Consider the following 15,660-nt stretch of genomic DNA (forward strand, 5'->3'; position numbering starts at 1 on the left):
TTGTGGCCCTTAAAGGGGTTTATTTCTTTATCTATCTAAGGCCTATGCTGGAATAAAACTGAAAAACAAGAGAGAGAAATAGAATTTTAAAAGAATGGAGGAAAAGAAGGTTTGAAAACAGTGCATAATCAATAATAGAAGAGCAAGTTGAAGAAGAATAGGAATCGAGTTGAGATGTCTTTTTAAAACCTTAATAAAAAGAAGAAAAAAATCAAAACACAATATTTAAAACCTGTGAATAATCAATAACAGATCAAATCCAAGAGAATTAAAAATGAAATGAAAATTGTAAACATATAGAACTGTTTAAAAAGTAAAGATTAAAAAGCTAATAGAAAATAAAACAGGTATAAAAAGATTTTAAAAACAAAGATGTGTTCTCCTAGAGACTGAACGCTCTTAATGGTTTTATTGAGAGGTCTTTGTGTCTTCGCCCTGTTTCATGAACTCAGCTTGCTCTGTTGGCCCCCTCATCTGTGCTGCTCACAGTGTCCATTGGCAAGAAGATTGCACCCCTCCAACACTGGGTCAGGTGCTTCTCTCCTTCGCGGTGGGCGGGTGGGTCACTCCCCGTCCGGATGCCACAGTCAGTGCTGTGTCAGTTGCTCCATAGGTGGGCTCAGCTTCAAGAATAACAGGTTTATGGAGATATAATTCACATACCATAAAATGCAGCCTTTGAAAGTGTGCATTAGGGTTTTATGTACATTTCAGGGTTGTGTAGCCATCACCCCCAAAAGGAACCAGTACCCTTTAGTAAGTCAGTCCCTAACCTTCCTTTCCCTTAGCCCTCAACAGCCACCACTCTACTTTCTGCCTCTATGGGTTTGCCAGTTGTAGGCATTTCATATAAGTAGAACCATACAGTATGCTGCCTTTTTTGATTATCGTCTTTCATTTAGTGTGACGTTGTCAAGGCTCATCCATCGTGTAGCATATATCAATACCCAAATTCCTTTTTGTATTCATATAATATGCCATAGTTATAAATACACCACATTGCTTATCCATCCATCAGTTGATGATGAATAATTCTGCTGTAAATGCTCATGGACAAGTTTTTGTGTGAACACATTTTCACTTCTCTTCAGGATATATCAAAAAATGGAATTGCTGGGATGTATTCTACTTTTAAATTTTTGAGGAATTGCTAATATAGCTTTTAAAGTGACTGAAGCATTGTATATTTCCAGAAATAATGTATGAGGAGTCCAGTTTCTCCACATCCTCAACTACACTTTTTATAACTGGGTTTATAAATTCATATTTATATATCATATATCATATATATTTGTCATCCTAGTTGGTATGAAGTGGTATGTCATTGTGATTTTGATTTCTGTTTCCCTAATGCCTACTGATGTTGAACATCTTTTTATGTGCTTAGTTCCCATTCGTATGTCTGCTTTGGAGAAACACCTATTCAAATTCTTTGCCCATTTTAATTATATTTGTCTTTGTATTGTCATGTTTTAAGTCTTCTTTGTCTATTCTGGATAAAAGTCCCTTATCAGGGAAAATTTTGGAAATATTTTCATCCATCCTGTGTATTGTCTTCTTACTTTCTTCATGAAGTCCTTTGAAGCACAGAAGTTTTTAATTTTACTGAAGTCCAGTTTACTTGATTTTTTTCCTTTTGTTGTTTGTGCTTTTGGTGTCATATATTACAAGTATTTGTAATCCAAAATCCTGAAGATTTTCTCATTGTTCATTTTCTAAATGTTTTATAGTTTCAGGTCTGTGATTTATTTTGAGTTAATTTCCATAAATGGTGTTAAGATAAAAGTTCAGTTTTCTTTCTTTTCAGATGTATGTACAGGTGTCCCAGCATCATTTTTGTAAAGATTATTTTTCCCCATTGGATTGTCATGGCACCTTTGTCAAAAATTATATGGCTGTGTGTAAGACTTTGTTTATGGTCTCTTAGTTCTTTTCTCTCAATCTATTTTTCTGTCCTTTCTGCAAGTATCACACTGTATGGATCACAGTTTTGTTAGTGAGTTTTGAATTTGGAAACTTCAAAACTTTGTTCTTTTTCAAGATTGTTTTGACTATTTTGGGTATCTTGCATTTCCATATTAGTTTTAGGATCAGCTTGTTCATTTCTGCCAAAAAGCCAGAGCTGCATTGAATGTATAGGTCATTTTGAGGACAATGGCCATCCTAACAATAATAAGGCTTCTGATCCATGAACACAGAAGAGCTTTCCATTTATTTTAGGTCATTTTTAAATTCTATCACTAGTATTTTAGTTTTCAATATACATGTTTCAGATATTTTTCTCAGTATTCCACATATTTTTCTTAATATTACTAATTATTTTATTCTTTTTGATGCTATTGTAAATGAAAAGGTTTCCTTCATTTTATTTTTAGATTATTCACTGCTGTTGAATAGAAATGTAATTAATTTTTATATATTCATTTGTGTCTTACAATTTTGGTCAGACTGGGTTATTAATTCTAAGAGGATTTTTTTTTCTTTTCTCTCTATTTTTACTTTGTGGATTCCTTGTGATTTCAATATATAATATCATGCCATCTGGAATCAAAACAGTTTTATTTCTTTCTTTCTAATCTAGAGGCTTTATTTTCTTTGTCTGATTGATTTGACTAGAACTTCTAGTACAATGTTGATTTTGGGAGGGAATAATTCAGTGCTTCTGCATTATGTATGATCTTTGCTTCAGGTTTTTCATAGATGTTCTCTGTCAAGTTGAGGAAGTTCTCTTCTATTCCTAGTTTTTATCCATTATTCTATTAATATGGTGTATTACATGAATTGACTTTTGTATGTTGTACTGCCTTTGCATACCTGGATACATCCCACTTAATAGTGGTCTATTTTATATGTTACTGTTTTGGATTTGCTTGTATTCTGTTGAGGATTTTTGCATTTATATTCATAAGAGACAGTCTTTAGTTTTCTTGTGATGCCTTTGTCTGGTTTTCGTATCAGTGTGATACTAGTCTCATTGAATGAATTGGGAAGTGTGCCCACCTCTTTATTTTCAGACGAATTTGTGAAGCATTTTTTGTTTGTTTTTGTTTTAGTTTTTTCTTTAAGTACTTGATGGAATTCACCAGTAAAGCCATACGGGCCTAGCATTTCTTTGTGTGAATGTTTTGGATTGCTATTTCAGTCACTACTTACTGTAGGATTATTTGAGTTTTCTATTTCTCCTTGAATTAGCTTCAGTCATTTATGTCCTTCTAGGAATTTATCCATTTCATCTAGATTATCTCATTTATTGGCTATATAATTATCCATGGTATTCCCTTATATTCCTTGTTATTTTTGTAAGGGCAGTAGTGACATCCTTCCTTTCATTTCTCATTTTAGTAATTTGAATCTTCTCTCTTTTTTTTTCAGTATTAGATAAAATTTGTCAATTTTATTGATCTTTTCAAAGAACCAACTATTCCTTTTGTTGATTATTCTCTGTTGTTCATCTATTGTCTATTCCATTTATTTCTGCCTTTAGTATTTTGATTAGAATGTTTAATTCATTTATATTAATGTAATTTCTTATCAGATTGAAGTTACAACTGCTGTCTACTTTCTATATGTCTTTTTTTCCCATTCCTCTATTACTACACATTTTTGTACATAGTAAGCATTTTCAAGTGTGCCATTTTAATTTGTTTATTTTATCTTTTTCTTCTCCTCCTCCTACTCTTCCTCCTCCTCCTTCTCTTCCATTGCCCTGGAGAGTAAAATTAACATCTTGTTTTAAAGCAATCTAGTTCACATGAATACCAACTTAATTTCAACAGTACACAAAAACTTTGCTTTGGTATCAGTCTTTTCCCTCCCCCTCCTCATGCTGTCATTTTCATACAAATTGCACCTTTATACATTTATAAGCTCATCTACACAGTTTCATAAGTATTGTTTTATGCAGTTGTCCTTTACATCAAATAGAACAAAACATTTACATGTAATGCCCGATTTATACTGTTTTATTTTTTTACTCATGTAGTAGTGCTCTTTATTTTTCAGGCGAGTGTCCTTTCATTTACACCTGCTGGACTATCCTTAGTATTTCTTGTAGGGCAGGCCTGCTAGCAATGGATTCTTTCAGATTTTGTTTTTGTAGGAGTGTCTTAATTTCTCCTTTAATTTTTTTAAAGAATCATTTTGCTGGCTATAAAATACTTGGTGACAGTCTTTTCCTTTTATCTCTTTGATGATACCATCCACTGCCTTCTGGTCTCCATGGTTTTTGATGAGAAATCAACTGTCTTACTGAGGAGCCTTTCTATATGTTCAGCCACTTTTCTCTTTCGGCTGTCAAGATACTTTATTCTTGTCTTTTGACACACTGAATCTGATGTGCCTATTTTAGATGTCTCTAAGTTTATACCACATGGAGTTTGTTGAGCTGCTGGGATGTACAAATTAATATTTTCATCAAATTTGGGAAGTTTTCAGCCATTATTTCTTTATATATTCTTTCTGCCCCTTTTTTTTCTCTCCCTCCTTCTGGCGCTCCCATTATGTGTGTATTGGTATTGTTGATGGTGTCCCACCTATCTCTGACACAGTGTTCATTTTTTTTTCATTCATTTTTCTTTCTGTTCCACAGACAGGGAAATCTCAGTAGTTTTAATTTAACTGACTTTTTCTTCAACAAGTTCATATCTACAGAGAAACCACTTATTGAAGTTTTTATTTTAGTCATTATATTTGTATCTCTAGAATTTCTAGTTGGTTTTTATTATAAATTTTATTTATTGTTATTCTCTGTACAATGAGATGAGCACATAATTTAATCCTTTAGGCATGGTTTCTGTTAGTTTTTTGAACATATGTGTAATTGCTTATTTATGTCTTTGTCTAGTAAGTCCAGTGTCTGGGCTACCTCAGGGAGTTTCTGTTGACTACTTTTTCCCCGTCTGTTATGACCAAACTTTTCTGTTTCTTTGTACATCTTGTAATTTTCTGTTGAAAGCTGGACATTTAAAATATTACAATGTGGCAGATCTGAAAGCCTGATTTTCCTCATCTCCAGGGTTTATCGTTGCTTTCATTGTCATTGCTGCTGCTGCTATTTATTTAGTTACTTTCCTGAACAAATTCTGTAAAGTCTGTTTTCTTTATCATGCATGACCATGAGATCAGTGTGTGTGAAGAAAGCCTAGTTGTCATCACTGTAGTAATGATTGGACAGTGATTTCTTTCAATGCCTGGAGACAATCGTTTGAGCTGTTGCCAGGTGGCTGTGTGTCCACGTGCTGAGGGATGCCCTCAGCACCGGCATGCAGTCAGCAGCTCTTCCGTATCCTTTAGTTCTTGCTTATGCAGAACCTCAAGTTCAGCCAGAGTTGAAGGCTTAGGATTTTCTCAGATCTTTCCTTGCCATGTGCCACACATGTATATTACCTTCTACAATTCTCAGAATTTTTTGGAGCTTTTTAACCCTACCTTCACCCCCAGAACGTCTCATTAATCAATTTTGCCTTCTAAGTTTCCTAGTCAGCACGTAGTTAGCCTCTACTGGTCCCACTGCCTCAGGCAGTTGTAATGTTAGATACTCACTGCTGATTGTTTCCCACACACACTCTGGGGACAGGCTGTTTGCACAGCATGAGTTTGTGACAGGTCACATAGTGACAGCTCTCTGGGGGCGGATTTTTTGGGTAACTTTAAATCACTTCTGCCCCTACCTTGATTGTGAGACTATTGCTTATAAAGGCCACCATTTAGGTGAGGATACAGGGATGGGGTAGATCAAGTTACAATGCCTCAAAACTCACTATCTTTATGGAGATTTAGCTGGGTTTTTTTTCTCAAATAAAGAGTCCCCGAATTGCTGGAAGTGTTGGTTTAATTTCCAGAGTTCTACAGAGGTTAATTTTGACAAATTTTACAAAGCCATTGTCATTGCTTCATAGAGGAGTAAGTTTTCCAAGATGTTTACTCAGATAGTCTAGAAGTGTATCCCATTTGCATTTGTGTTTAACTGAGTTACTTGCAAGACTAACTAATTCTACAGCTCCAGCCCCATTCACATAAGGGTCCACCTGCATGGATTCTCCTACAGCAGTGTACAACCTGTTGTCAGATTGTTGTTTTTCTTATTAAAGTGTAGGGGTTTTTAAAAATATGCTCATGAATAGCCTTTTGTCATTGTTACACGTTACAAAACTTCCACTAGTCTGTAGCTATTTTTTCCCCTCACTTATCGTTGCTTTAATGAAGTTCTCACTTTTAAGGATTTTCAGTAAAGCAGTTTGTGGATGCTGATCACACGGGTGAGGCATTTAACTACTGTCTAAACCTCAGTCTTTGCTCTGATTCACTGTCTGGAACATCTGAACACATCTACTGAACCCCATATACCAATGGATGCTGACAGACCTAATTAAAAAAATGCTTTTTAAGTAAAGCAAAAAATATTAACTTTGACACTGGAAACGACAAATCTCAAATTTCCTAGCTGATCTTGCTTTCTGTGATCATGAGCTACATCATGTTTTTAGAGCCGACAGGCATATTGAACTACTGATTTTATTTCATCGGATTTTAGAATGCAGAACACATTTCAGGCCCACTTATAGTACCATATGTGTATCTTAAATGATATGTACATATGATGATGTCTTTATTATAAGTACCTTATTTTATTTTAAGTACCTACTGCTGTGCATCTCATTAAGGAAAGCTTGAAACTGCAGTACTGAAATTTTTCATACCACCATCATCCCATAGCATCTCTTTTCCACTTATATGTTGTGTGGCAGAATATTTTTCTGCTCCCTAGAAATGATCAATGTTGAAGGGGAAAAAAAAACCCTCCTCAAATAAATATACTCCAAATCACACACTTATCTGAACGATGGCCACCATTTTAGTCCATAGTCCACACCAATCCATCTAATCATACTGACTCAGAATACTCAACATAGACAATCCACCCCTGAATTCAGGGTCCTCAACACACGTTCTATCCCCTCCCCATTCCTTGTTGACTCTGACCTACTTTTGTCCAACGTGTCCTGCCAGTCTCTTTGCTACTTGACTGCACTTTTTAATTTTTACCTTTGAGTTCCAGGCTGCGCCTAGTGATTTCCAGAGAAACGCCAGACACTTGGCTCATCAGGAGGGGCGGTGAGGATTTCAGAAAGCTGTTAAACTAACTCACTTTCAGATAGTGAGTGGCTGTTGTGCGCATTCATTCTAGATCTCTGCCATGCCGGCTGCATCCACCCCAGCAAAATAACGTAGCTCCTCCAACCACCTCTGCCTCCATTCATCTGGGTTTCTGCTTTCAGTGACACTCAGATGCTGCTGATGGGCAATATATATATATATTTTTTAATTGAAGTATAGTCAGTTACAATGTGTCAATTTCTGATGTACAGCGCAATGTTCCAGTCCTTCATATTCACATATATATGTATGAATTCCTTTTCATATTTTTTTACTAAAGTTTATTACAAGATATTAAATATTGTTCCCTGTGCTATACAGAAGAAATTTAGTTTTTTAGCTATTTTTATATATAGTAGTTAATATTTGCAAATCTCAGTCTCTGATGGGCATTTTTAAAGCCACATCTGGAACCCTTGTTGCAGAAGTGTCTGAGAAATATATTTTCGACCTCATAGACTTTTGGTTAGGAAGTTGGAATAAAGGCTGACCTGGCTCACCTAACTTGTCTGCCTTTGTGAGTAAAGAGGTCTGGAGTTTCAAGTCCCAATGAAATGTCCTGGCCCTTCAGTAGCAAACTCTTAAAGCAACCAAAATGCTCCCGTCTACCAGAGCATGACTTGTCCTTAGACACTGCTGGACATAACCACCGATGTTGTCTAAGGCATCGTCTTCATCTGGTGCACACTTTCTTTAGATGTGTAATATCCTGATTAACAGGACAAGCTAGTTTGGATTCCCAAGGCCACAGGCAGCCTTCTGCCTGACTTTGGAGTATATATAGTCCTCTCTCAGATCAGCTAGAGCTGTCTGGTGTGTGCTTTCCCAGAGAATGTGGGTGCAGTGCTCCCCACCAGAGTCCTACCAGTTGTTTTATTGCAGGAAGAGAGAGAGTAAAAGAGACAGAACAGGAAGTTCTTGTCCAGCCTCAAACACAGTCACCCCCGTCCAGGGCTCTTGCTCTGGGACACACAGCAGTGCAGGTCAGCAGCGATGTGGCCCCGGTGTACTCCAAAACATGGTGTGGTTTTACTGGGCTATCTGTGTCTTTCATGGGCCCTGCAAAGTTCTCGGCTTTGTGAAATGGGGAACTAAGGAACTCCCACCCATGGCTGTAACTCCCAGGGTTTGCACCCTTACGGGTTTTGAGGATTTGCTGGCAACTCATTCTTTTTCACTGGGTCATTTCTCGGTTACACCTGCAATCCTGTGACTTCCTTATCAGAACTGCTCCTTACGTTCGGGATTTAGTGAAAGATGCCATTTTAGCCTGTAAGTTCATGTTCAGGGAGGAGGAGGAAGAAGCATAGATCAGAATTGCTGTTTTGCTTTTTTTATTATTGTTTTCATAAGCCGTCTCCTGTTGTCGAATGGACACTGAGCAAATGAATGACTGTTACACTCCCATTTGAAGGATGAGAAAAACGACACTCAGGGAGAGGAGGCAAACTTCCTGAGTTTCCAAAGACCAAAAGGGATGAGCACAGAATAAGATCCCTGCAAATTTCTTGTCTGTCATTCGCCTTTAGGTCAATGACAGAGTGCCGTGTGTAGTAGTAAAGTTGTAACGTGCTTTTAAAAGGGTGCAGATGTTCTTGTTTTGTTTATAAAATCACAGTGTTTTGTCTGAGACTCTGAAAAAGAGAAATGGGTTAGTAAATGTTGGTTTCTCATCCTTGGCCCTTCCTCCCCTTCACAGATATGGACCCTTCCATCTGTAGCAGGAATAAGACAGACCCAGCCTTGCCGTCTCATGAGATCAGTACTCATTCATTTCATTCCTGCCCACCAGTAGGTGATAAAGCACAGCGAGATTTTCATGTCCTGCTTCACTGATTCTTGTGAAATTAGGTGTTTGAAAAGGGAAGCTGCTTTTTTTTATATAAAGTGCAGTAATTTTCCTAGCAGAGAAGGAAATTGAGGATTTTCTTCATTGAAAATCAATAGAGATTTCAAGAGCATCTGTATTTCTGATGCATAGATTAAAATGACAAAATCTAGAGGGATTACCGAAACACAAGGAAGATACCAAAAGTGTCTTTAAAGAGCTTTTCTAAGACTGGGCTTTTAAAGAGACTGTTAGTTGACAGAGACCCTCTTCTCATCCATAGTCCCTCTCCTTAGGTTGGAAAGGGCCAGCGCTTCCCATGTGTGCAGTTCTGGTGCTTCAAGTGAGTTGTAGGGTAGGGCGGTGCACGTGGTGCTCCCTTCAGTTTGTCCATCCTAAGTAACCCCTGGCAGTCAGAGGGCGAGTGTTTTGCAACAACGTGAACCATTCACCATGCTCTCCGTGGTGTGTACTCATCTCAGCTCATCCAGGCTCAGGTGATGGCAGAGCAGAGAGTGGTGGCAAGAGGTCAGCCATGAGTAGCAGGAAGCAACTGGAGTCAGCTGGGGCCCAAGTGGCTAGGAGTTCCAGGTTGAATTCCCAGGACTTCCCACAGCTCATTCATTCAGCTAATACTTCTCCAGCACCTGTCATGTGCTGGTGCTTCATTGTGAACAGAACCAAATCCCTGTCCTCATGAAGATGACGTTCTAGTGGACATAAGAAATGATAAACGCAGAAGCAGATCCAGGTCAGGACACATGAGTGCTGTCTACTTTGGAGTGCACAAGGTGAGATCCTTTGGGAAGGAATGTATGATACAGGAAAATGTGGGGGAGAGGATGGCCATATCCCAGGTCTTATTTGGGTCCCTGAGATGCACCTCGTGATGTGTGGGTCCTTGGTTTGCACAGGAACGAATCCAAGAGAGAGCCACAATTCAGTAAATGTAGATTTATTCAGAGAGATATATACTCCACAGACAGAGTGGGCTGTTTCAGAAGGCAACAGAAAGGCCATGAGGCGTGAGGGTTGGGTGCTCCAGTTTAAAGGAAAAGTAGATACACACTCCACAGACATAGTGTGGGCTGTCTCCCTCAGCAGAGAGAGCAGCCACGAGGTGTGGTTGTTAGTTTTTATGCACTCAGTATCTTCATATGCTAATAAGTGGGAGGAATATTCCAACCGCTTTGGGGAAGGTGTTGCGATTACCAGAAATTGGGCCACCACTCACCCTTTGACCTTTCATGGTCAGCCTTGAACCTGTCCTGGCACCTGTAGGAGTGCCATTTAGCATCCTGCTGTATTTCAGTGAGTGTGTATTGAAGCTCAAGTTCTACTGGGAGTTGACTTTTCCACCGTCTCGGTGCTAATGGCTGTGCCATTCTTTTAATGGCTGTGCCCTGCCCCCTTCCCTCCTGTCTCATGAAGGAGCTCTGGACTGATTGCACAATTGCAGAGCAGGGGACAGAGTGGAAAGAACTTTATAAGTGGAAGGTGGAAGGCAGTGTTGGTAGTAGAATTCTCAAGTCAATTATAAAGTAAGGGTCTTCTGTTTGCTGGGATTACCTGGTGTCACATTAGGGAGCTGTGAGCCTTGGGGACTTCAGTGAGTGGGTGGCTCACTGTATATACTGTGTTGCTTCTTAGGCGGCTCGAGAACAGTTGGCTTATATGTGACCCATTCACTCAAGCAGGGGTCTTTTTGGGGATTTTCTGCACTTGAGGCTAACATGGGTCACATGGGGGGGCAGGACCGGCCAGTCACAGCTTGGTCCACAGTCACCTAGTGCCCTCGTGGCTTTCATCCCATGGATGTGTCACCTCCCTCTCAATGGGGACAAGGTCAAAAGTGGTGGGGCAGCTTCTCAGTGGCGAAGGCATTGCTCTCCAGACCCAACACTCAACAGCATGGACCCCTGGTTTTGGCTACAGTCTTAGCTAGATGAGGCTGTTGAGTAGCTGAGCTCATGAGACGTGGGTGCCATGCTTCCACTCTCACCAAGAGCTCTACTTTTGAAGATTCTGATCAGACAGCCACAAATACTCCCTAGCCCATAAACAAGGAACAGTCCCTTTCACTCGGGGAAGGACACACAGAAGGAGAACGGATCATCCCGAGAGCAGGAGAGGCCAAATCAGTCCTGCCCTCAGGGGTCTGAGAGACGAGCCAGCTCAGTTCCTCTTACTAGTGGTTTACTTGGAGGATCTGGGGTATTTTGGTGACCTGCAAGTGTCAGGAAATAGTACACGAGGGCTTTGTAGAATTTCTGGTCCGGTGTTAACTCACCCCATTGTAGCTGTTGTGCAAGGAAACAAAACTTGGTGGACAACAAGCCATGGCCTCTGCTCCCTGGTGGAGCCAGGAGATTACAATATTAAGAACGACTGCAGGGGCATCATTTCTATGTTGAGAGGCCAGATGGCCTTACATATCTCTCATGCTGGATGCCTAAGTTGCAAAGGGAAACTGGATTTCATCCAGCTCTCCAGCCAAGGAGGAGACCACAAGTGGCCTCCCCCACCAACTGTGAGCTCTTTGCCTCCACTGACAGCAGCATGTATAGCAAAAAGCTGGGCTGCCACCTGCGTTTCCGTGTAAACATCCGAGTAGCCACAACAATGGCCTCGTGAGCGATGGTGTGCCCAAGGAAGCGCTATGTGGGGCAGAGGGAGGAGTGCCGGGGTCAGACACCGGGAGGGCAGGCAGGCAGTGAGGACATCTGTGCAGCGCAGATGCCATGGAACTGAGCCAAAGGGAGGCTGGTTTTGGAGCAGGGAGCCTGGGCAGTGCCATGTTGTTCGTAAGAAGATCCTGGGCTCTGGATCCAAGAAGTCATTGGCTTGATTCCTGACCTCAACCCTCATCTTGGGCAAATGTTTGAAGCTTTCTGTGCCTCTGTTTCTTGGTGTCCCAGTTGGGGACAATAGTAGCAATTACTTCTGAGAGTCAGGAGCGCCTTTATAGATGTCATTTCATTACGCTCACATCAGCCCACAAGCACGGTGCTTGGTCCCCCGTTTTACACGTGGCAGACGAGTAACTTTTAATCAGTAATCACGCAGCTAATAATGGTCATAATCAGCATTTGAATTTGATCCCTGTGTCCAGATAATTTCTATTCTCACTCAGTATTACTGGAAAACTAGTAAAGTCAGAACAAACACTGCTGGGAAGTGGGTGCTTGAAACATGTTTGTCATCTTTGCCATTGGGGAGTGTTGAGTTCACATTCCTCACAGCACTTCTGAGGCTCCCTGCGTCTCCGGCTGCCCCTGGTGGGGTCTACAGGGCTCTGGGCAGCTTCTCCTTGTTCTCTAACCCCAAGGCTCTCTGCTCTCTGCAGGTTGATTCTCAACCCTGACTGCTCGGTAGAGCTAGTGTCTAAAAACAAAAAAATGTGGGGAGGGTACGGCTCAGTGGTAGAGCACGTGCTTAGCATGCAAGAGGTCCTGGGTTCAATTCCCAGTACCTCCATTAAAATAAATAAAGCTCAATACTCCCCACAAAAAGAAAAGAAGTATTTAAAAAATAATAAAGAGTACAAAGGCCCCACTCCAGGCTGTGGTGCACTATTTTTTAAAGGCTCCCAAATGCATCCCATATGCAGGAGGGTGAGAGCTATCCCTATACACTTCTTGTGAGCTTGTCCACTCACACCCATTAGCCTCTTGAAACAGTAAAACTACTTGGCTCAGCCTAGAACTTTCTCCCGATTTCTAGAGTTTTATTTTCCTACTGCACATCTCTCCTGGAGCCCACAGGAACTCAGCCAGAACTGAATCAGTTGTCTCCTCTCATGACTTGCCCCTCTTCCTGCCCTTCTTTTTTTTTTAACATTTTTTATTCATTTATAATCATTTTACAATGTTGTGTCAAATTCCAGTGTTCAGCACAATTTTTCAGTCATTCATGGACATATACACACTCATTGGCACAATTTTTCTCTGTGATTTATCATAACATTTTGTGTATATTTCCCTGTGCTATACAGTGTAATGTCGTTTATCTAGTCTACAATTTTGAAATCCCAGTCTATCCCTTTCCACCGTCTAACCCCCTGGTAAACACAAGTCTGTATTCTCTGTCCATGAGTCTATTTCTGTCCTGTATTTATGCTTTGTTTTTGTTTGTTTGTTTGTTTTTGTTTTTTAGATTCCACATAATAGCGATCTCATATGGTATTTTTCTTTCTCTTTCTGGCTTACTTCACTTAGAATGACATTCTCCAAGAGCATCCATGTTGCTGCAAATGATATTATGTTGTCGGTTTTTATGGCTGAGTAGTATTCCATTGTATAAATATACCACATCTTCTTTATCCAGTCACCTGTTGATGGACATTTAGGCTGTTTCCATGTTTTGGCTATTGTAAATAGTGCTGCTATGAACATTGGAGTGCAGGTGTCATCCTGAAGTAGATTTCCTTCTGGATTCAAGCCCAGGAGCGGAATTCCTGGGTCATATGGTAAGTCTATTCCTAGTCTTTTGAGGAATCTCCACACTGTTTTCCACAGTGGCTGCACCAAACTGCATTCCCACCAGCAGTGTAGGAGGGTCCCCCTTTCTCCACAGCCTCTCCAGCATTTGTCATTTGTGGATTTTTGAATGACGGCCATTCTGACTGGTGTGAGGTGATACCTCATTGTAGTTTTGATTTGCATTTCTCTGACGATTAGTGATATTGAGCATTTTTTCATGTGCTTTTTGATCATTTGAATGTCTTCCTTGGAGAATTGCTTGTTTAGGTCTTCTGCCCATTTTTGGATTGGGTTGTTTATTTTTCTCTTATTGAGTTGTATGAGCTGCTTATATATTTTGGAGATCAAGCCTTTGTCGGTTTCACTTGCAAAAATTTTCTCCCATTCCGTAGGTTTTCTTCTTGTTTTATTTCTGGTTTCCTTTGCTCTGAAGAAGCTTGTAAGTTTCATTAGGTCCCATTTGTTTATTCTTGCTTTTATTTCTTCTAGGAGAAAATTTTTGAAATGTATGTCAGATAATGTTTTACCTATGTTTTCCTCTAGGAGGTTCTTGCCCTTCTTATTTCAGGGAATGGCACTATAATTTAGACACTGCCAAAGCCAGAAAGCTGGCCGGCATCTTTGACCTCTTCCTGCCCTTCCATCACACCTGTGGCCAATCCGTCCACCTGCTGAAAAGTTTTCTTCTCTCTCCTCCTGGCAGGGCCTCAGCAGGCCTTCACATGAACCTGCCAATAGTCCTCCCTGCCTCTATCTTGTCTCTTTCTAGATCACTTTGCATGTCTCCTCTACCTTGGAGGCACACAGAGTCCTTTGTGATGTGCCCCTGTGATCTCTCCACCTGGTTGCCTCACCTGCCTCCCACACCCTGTGCTCGCTTCTAGACTATTTGCAGTTCCTGGAAGGGACCTGGCTCTCTTTGGCCTCCCTCCTTTGCATGTGCAGCTCCCCAGGGAGAAATGGCCTTAACATTATAAGTTCACCTGATCAATTCTAGGGCATCTCAGAGCTCACCACAGTGGTTCTCTCCTCTGGGAGAGCCTTGGCTACAGTTCCGGCTCCCTGCCCCGAGCACCCTCTGCTGACTGTTATCCAAGCCCTCTTAACACGCCTCCTCAGCCATCATTTCACAATGAGTCCTGTGCACCTAGGAGCTCCCGGAAGCAGGGACTGTGTCTTTTTCCTCTTTATTCTCAGAGCATTGTAGAGACTCAGGTACAATGGTGGAGGACACAGTGGTTATTCTGCAATTTCTCTAGAGTTGGGGCCTAGGGGTAACAGTCTGGTGGGAAGAAGGGCTTAGGGGATTCACCCTGAAGCCACATTTTCAATTAACATTTCATGTTGTTTTTGTCTACTATTTAAAGTTACGAGTCTTAAAACACAATGACGATTTCTAAAAATTACATTACCGATGATTGAGAAAAATGGCAGTTTTCCATATTTAAGAATATTATTTTAAGTTTGTGTGACTGGGGTGGTGGAAAATAGAAATGCAGGGGCTACTAAAGCATTCTCATCCCCTTCCCCACCCTCAGGTCCTTTGGACAGAAGAGACAGAGGGATGTGAGGAGAAGGCTTGGATGGTGAACCGTGCAGTGCTTTTAAATTGTGACAGTTACTTGTGCTTTTTTTTTACTTTTTTTTTAATGGAGGTAATGGGGCTTGAACCCAGGACCTTGTACATGCTTAGCACGTGCTCTATCACTGAGCTATACCCACCCTTCCCCCCGATATTTGTGTTTTTAGTGGGCATAATGTGCTGGTAGCAGGTACTTTAGCATCAGACACAGTCACCTGCCTCTGACCATCACGTTAATACCTTTCCCTTGAGCTAGAGAGCTAGTCTGTTTCCAAACGTTCAATAAATTATCTACATTTTCTTTTTTCTTAAACAAAAGGTATTAACTCATTTTTTTCTTTAGTATCGCCTATAAATAAAATGTGATTTTATTAACCATTTACCAAAGTGTTAAGTGTAATAAATATTAAGTACAGATTTCTGAAGCATCAGGCATCACTGAAGATCCACATTCTGCTGTTCTGTCTCTCTGTTAGTCACCTTACTTTTGGAGTTCTGGAAGCGGTGCCAGGCAGAACTTGAGTACAAATGGGAGACGGTTGAGCAGGAAGAACAAGTCTGGCCAGAATAGGAGGCGAGGTGTCCCCACGTGGAGATAGATGAGATTACCCAGG

At 40.6% G+C, this 15,660-nt stretch overlaps 1 protein-coding gene across 1 annotated transcript in view; it reads right to left on the reverse strand.

Moving 5' to 3' along the window:
* Window positions 1-15,660, reverse strand: part of LOC140694894 (trafficking protein particle complex subunit 9-like) — a 410,228-nt gene that overhangs the window by 206,072 nt on the left and 188,496 nt on the right. The window lies entirely within an intron of this gene.

The sequence above is a fragment of the Vicugna pacos genome, unplaced genomic scaffold (genome assembly GCF_048564905.1).
Source record: "Vicugna pacos unplaced genomic scaffold, VicPac4 scaffold_109, whole genome shotgun sequence".
Classification (NCBI taxonomy): domain Eukaryota; kingdom Metazoa; phylum Chordata; class Mammalia; order Artiodactyla; family Camelidae; genus Vicugna; species Vicugna pacos.